At 37.8% G+C, this 6,000-nt stretch overlaps 1 protein-coding gene across 2 annotated transcripts in view; it reads right to left on the bottom strand.

Moving 5' to 3' along the window:
• LOC150100883 (uncharacterized) overlaps positions 1-4,059 on the bottom strand; it is a 211,958-nt gene extending 207,899 nt beyond the window's left edge. Inside the window, exon 1 of one of the 2 annotated variants that reach the window (XM_090401599.1) lies at positions 3,965-4,059. The gene's annotated coding sequence lies outside the window, so the exon portion shown is untranslated. Of the gene's footprint in view, positions 1-3,734; positions 3,783-3,964 lie in introns of those variants that run through there. The other variant, XM_090401600.1, reaches the window with a different exon arrangement.
• Positions 4,060-6,000: the final 1,941 nt, after the last annotated feature.

The raw sequence follows: 6,000 nt of genomic DNA on the forward strand, positions 1-6,000 counted from the left end.
ATTGAATATTACAGAACCTTGATGTGAATGCAGCTATGGGATTAGATGACATATCAATTAGAATATTATGAGAAGGTACTAGGGAACCGGCATTAACTTAAAGCACATTGTTTAATTTACGTTTCAACTTGGGAAGGAGGGGGGGGGGGTCCCAAACAAGCAGAAAAAAAGGAAAACAGGTTCACTGAATAAAAGAGGCTCCATGACCAAGGTAGGAAATTATTGACCAATCAACATCTCATGAGTGGTGGTCAAGGCAGTGGAGAAGTTGGTAAAGGGAAAAATCAAGGAATGGAATACTAAATGGGGGTAAATGTGGTTTCATTAACGGTAGGTTATTATAATTATTATTATTATTATGGGCAACTCCAAGGAGTCCTTAGACTCATCGAGGGAGGCCCTAAACATCATGTCCATCACAACTATTTGACATTCACACAGTATCTATCATACTTTGCCTTGAACTCAGCACCCACAACAGACCTAGACAGCTTATTCCACTCATTCACCACTCTAAAAGTAAAAAACCCAGCTCTAACACCCTTACTAACCACACTCTTGCCCAGCTTCCATGCATGTCCAGTAGTCCTCCCACCACCAGTCTTGTTCTCAAAAATATCCTCTGAATTAATCCTATAGAAACCCTTCAGCAATTTGAATGTGTCAATCATATCTAACCATTTCCACCTATCAACCAATTTTCCGCCTATCGACCTGTTTTCATAAGGTTCATTCCATAGACCTGCTATCATCTTGATCACTCGCCTCTGGATCCTCTCAACCTCCTCCCCATCAAGAAGAAACCTAGGTGACCAGATCTGGGCACCGTAATCTAGATGAGGTCTTATCAAGGCTCAATACAGAGGAACAATAACTTCCTTAACTCTGCTTGTCAAAGTATTCTTCAGCATCCAAGTGATTTGAAGAGCTGATTTAGCCACTTTTGTGATGTTCCCCCTAAACTTCAACACCATATCCACCAACACTCCCAAGTACCTGGCCTCATCAATCTCCTGGAGTAAAGTTCCACCAATGTGATATACTGCTGCTAATCTTTTCACCCCAAAATGCATAACCTTACATTTTCCTGCAAAATCATCCTGCAAAATTTTGACATCTTCTGCATTCACTGTTGCCCTACCCAACTTAGCATCATCAGCGAACAAGTGAACCGTTTCTCTCAGATCCTTCTCTATATCATTAATCAACAAATTAAATAGCAGTGGTCCAAGAACAGAACCCTGCAGTACACCACTAGTCACAAGCCGTCTTTTGGACTCTACTCCTGAGTAAACTACTCTCTGGTATCTCTCCATCAACCACTCTCCTATCCATCTCACCAACCCTATATCCATTCCCATATATTGCAGTTTATGGATTAGACTTCCATGTGGTATCCTGTCAAAGGCCTTAGCCAGGTCCAGCAGTATCACTGTAAACCCATTACCCATATCCAGTTCAGCTGTCGCTGTGTTATAAAACCTGAGCAAGTTACTGAGGCATGAGCTACCCTTCACAAAACCATGCTGTCCCCCATACAGTATCTCATTTTCATCAATCCATTTCTGTATTTTTTCTTTGACTACTTTCTCCAAGACCTTTCTCCGGATATGCTGATCAGTCAGTAACTTGCAACAGTAGTCTTGGACCCTCCTTTATACAGTGGAACTATTTTCCCCTCTTTCCACCGCTTCAGGACTAAACCAGACCCAAGACTCAGATTAAACAATAAGGTCAAGGGCACCGACAATTCTTTAGCTGCTTCACGTAAGACCCATGCTGATATACCATCCAATCCCACAGATGTATTCACATTAAGGTTCTGTAATAGACTATTCACCACAATTCCCATATAAACTAATGGTTCCTTCATTCCTTCAACGTCACCACTTGGATGATATACTCTTGCAAAGTGCTCACTCAGTAATTCCACTATATCGACTGATTCAGTGACCTCCCTATCATCGGCGTTCCTTAAAATCATTCTGCCGTATACAATTTTTCTTTTACTAGCAGCATATTGAAAGAACTGTTTGGGATTCTCTTTAGCTTGCATGGCTAATTTCCTTTCATAATACGTTTTTGTTTTTCTCGCCACGCTCGTTACCCATCTGGCCTGCGCTTTATACCGTTCATGTGCTTGCAGGTCACATTTCTCCTTAAATTCCCCCCACAGCTGTTTCTTTTACTAGCAGCATATTGAAAGAACTGTTTGGGATTCTCTTTAGCTTGCATGGCTAATTTCCTTTCATAATACGTTTTTGTTTTTCTCGCCACGCTCGTTACCCATCTGGCCTGCGCTTTATACCGTTCATGTGCTTGCAGGTCACATTTCTCCTTAAATTCCCCCCACAGCTGTTTCTTTTTTTTGCAACTCAAGTTTAATGGTGTTATTCTCCATTTAACCCCTACTTAAGTTACTATTCGGACTCTAGGTATAAAGTCAGCCATAACCTCCTGCAAATGCTCCTTGACCACTTCCCATGCCCTATCAACATCCAACCCTTGCAGTTTTACATGCCATGGCACTGAACCAAACAATCTCCTAAGCTTGTCATACTTGCCAGCACGGTCATTCCACATGTACCCTGTCTTAATCAAAAATTTCACACATTTAGCCACCTCCCACCTTATGATCACTCTCACCAATAGGTGGCAACATGGTCATATTCATTACAGTCAAATTCTCAGATGCTATTACCAGGTCAAGCGCTCTCGAACCCCTAGTATTTTCCATTACATGCTGTCTCAGATAGTTATCCCTCAGTAACTGGATAAAATCCAGTTCCTTCCTCACGTGTGTCCTCTCCTCCTTCCAATCAATGTTACCATAGTTGAAATCCCCCATAATAGTTACCCTCTTTCCACTCATTTCATCAATTTGCCTATGCATACTATCTCCATCATCTATTCCATCACCTGGTCTATAGCAGCACCCAACTATACATTTTGTTCCGTTAGTCTCAATCTCACACCAAATTGCCTCAAATAGGCTCTTTTCACTATCCTGCAGTACAACTTCTATTCGCCTTGGTTGCAGTTCATCAGCTGTCATCAATAATACTAAGTAACTTACTCATCTTTTATAATAGAGTGACAGATGAGTTGGATAAAGGGTCACATGCTGATACCGCTAGACTTTACAAAAGCTTTTGACAGAACTTTACATGGAATTCTGATAATTAAACTGCAGCAAATTGGAATAGATATGAAGTTGATGAAGTAGATAAGAGGATGGGATGATAGAGATACTAGAAAGTAGTTTATTCAAGAGTAAAGTCCTGTAGTTGGCCTGTGATGAAAAGGCTGTACTTGGGCTGTTACTCTTTAATTTGTATATTAAGGATATTGGAAATGATTGAGGAGAAACATTCAGCTGCCTTCCAATGATGCAAAACTGGGTAGCAATAGTCAACAAAGATGATGCTAAAATTCTGCAGGATAATTTAAACAAACTGGCAATATGGGAAAGATTAGGTTATGAATTTTAGGGTAAAAAGATTAGCAGCTATGTACCATACAGGTAAAGATTGATTGTCATAATTCCTTTTTTGATCATTTGTTTGGAAAATTTTCACAGGGGTTTCATGAAGAAGAAATGTTTTAATGTAAGGTTCCTCAGCCCTCAAAAAACACTAACTTCCCATGAATGAGTCTTGGGCTACTCAAAGGTGAGGTGTAATAATAGCTATAAAACAAGAAACATGGTTATGAAAAAAAAAACTAACATGTACCTCTCAATTGCATATCCTTTCCCAAATATATATCTTAATGAATCTTCCATTTACTTGAAAACTGGGAGCAAAAAAAAAAAAAAAAGTTTTAATGTCATATAACTGTTTCTTTAATTTAAATACGAAACAGAACTATTTAATTTAAATACGAACCAGAACTATATAGAATATTTGTAATGTTCTGAAGTATCACAAACTTTAATAAAATGCATCTATTAGCACACACTTACTTATTTAGCCAATGGTTTTACAAAAACTTGAGCGATTTCAATTTGTTTACATCCTAGTTCGCGACAATTGCTGATACATGTCAGGTGTTGTAGAATAGTGCCCTCCCGCGAGCCTTGTACTTTTCGAGTTACATAATAATAATAATAATAATAATGATATGCTGCATTCTACCACGATGAAATCTTTGTTACAGTATTTTTTTTTCCTGCTTATCTAATTTCATGTTTTTTGGATGTAGTGTACAATTTTTTAAACAAATATGAAATCACATTTTATTAATGGTTATTCATATGGTTATATGACTTTTCAGTATGTCAGCAATACAATATGATTTCTCAATTTCATTCAATTTATGCTACTTCGTACACTGCTACAGCTGTTTTCTGTATTGTTTTACTAATATTTAATGACTAAGCCATAAAGAAGTAAATTATTAGCAATATTAGAAGGCAACGAAGTCATCGTCATCCTTTACCTAAGGAGAAGGTGAGTTAGCCGATCTCATACGGAGGTAGCAGGGTTTTTTCTCGCGGAAACTCAGGTTTTTCATCCGCATACAGACAAATCGGCCCTTCAGAACACACGCAATTTACAGACAAAAAAATATTAGCTGTGGTGGTAGTGGTTGTGGGCAGTAGATGGCGTTGATGTAGATGATTGGTAGTAGAGGTTGTGTGTAGTAGTGGAGACGGAGAGTTGTACAGTAGGTGTTCTCCCGCGATGTGACTTCGGACTCCTTGGAGGTGTCAGGAAAAAAAAAATAACAAGAAGGGAGTTAAAAATTACACTATATTGTGTAATTTTTTTAATTTTTTTTTTTTACCTTTACAAGAGAATCCTAAGTAGTAACGAAGCAACAGCTAATCCAGTGTTTCTCAACGTGGGGAGTACGCCCCCACAGGGGGAAAATTTGAATATTTGGGGGGGGGCAATTAGAAAATGTGCATGTACATATTTATACATATTTATGTTATACTTTTTCAGAACTTGGTTGACTATTATGCTAGAGGGGGGGCATCAAAATCTTTGAGACGTTGAGGTGGGGGCATGATCCAAAAAAGGTTGAGAAACACTGAGTTAATCCATGTTTCGCCTTCACTTATGTGCTATTAACGCACTTTTTAGTTACCTTTTGTAATACGTAACAGTACCGAATTTCGGTATCGCTGATGAATTCTTTTTTTTTTGAAAAACCAAAGTTCTTATTTTGTTTCCCTCGCATATGAACAGAAATTTGCCTAGACATCTACAATCATTTCAAGTCAACCTTTAAAACTTAAAAATTTAATAATAGTGGAATTAATCGCTAGTTTTTAATGATTATATAATTTTAATATAAGTTGAAATATTGTTATCATAAACTTATAAACATGATAATTATAAAAATTGTTCTAAAATCGAGAGGTAAGAAGAAGAAATCATCATAATATATTAATAATGGAATCACTTATGGTAATTAATGTGATTCCGTTATTAATATCTCCTAAAGCCTTATATTCCCTTTGGTATGAAAGTTGTAGGATAAGCAGTTTTAGCCCTATCTGTCTTCTATAGACTGAGGGGAAGCTCAATCTCTACAGTAATTAATAGGAGATAACTGGCCAAAGACTATCATTAATTTTAAGTGGAATATGGCGAAAATTTGGGTAGGAAAGAGCCATTTCACCTTGTTCCTAACCATAACATAATATGTTTTTGTCAGAAATAGTGTGCGACAGAAGTGCACTCACGATGATTCAGAAGAACTTTTACAAAAAGAATTACAGTATATTAATTCCTTCTTCATATCCAATGGCTATAAGAAGTCCTTCATAAAAAGAGCTTTAAGTAGTCGTGCTCCAGCATCCTCTTAAAGTACAGAAGAACCTACATGTATACCTATCCCCTATGTACACGGGGTTAGTGAATGCATAGCTAAGGTGCTAAAACCACTAAATATCTGTGTGGCTTTTCGACCCATCAGAAAAATCTCCACATTCCTAATGTCTCCAAAGGACAAGCTCCCACATCTCAGCTATCCAGGTATCTACCAGAT

This window comes from Typopeltis vanoorti, chromosome 12, assembly GCF_054136105.1.
Source record: "Typopeltis vanoorti isolate ZY-2024b chromosome 12, IOZ_Tvanoo_1.0, whole genome shotgun sequence".
Lineage (NCBI taxonomy): Eukaryota > Metazoa > Arthropoda > Arachnida > Uropygi > Thelyphonidae > Typopeltis > Typopeltis vanoorti.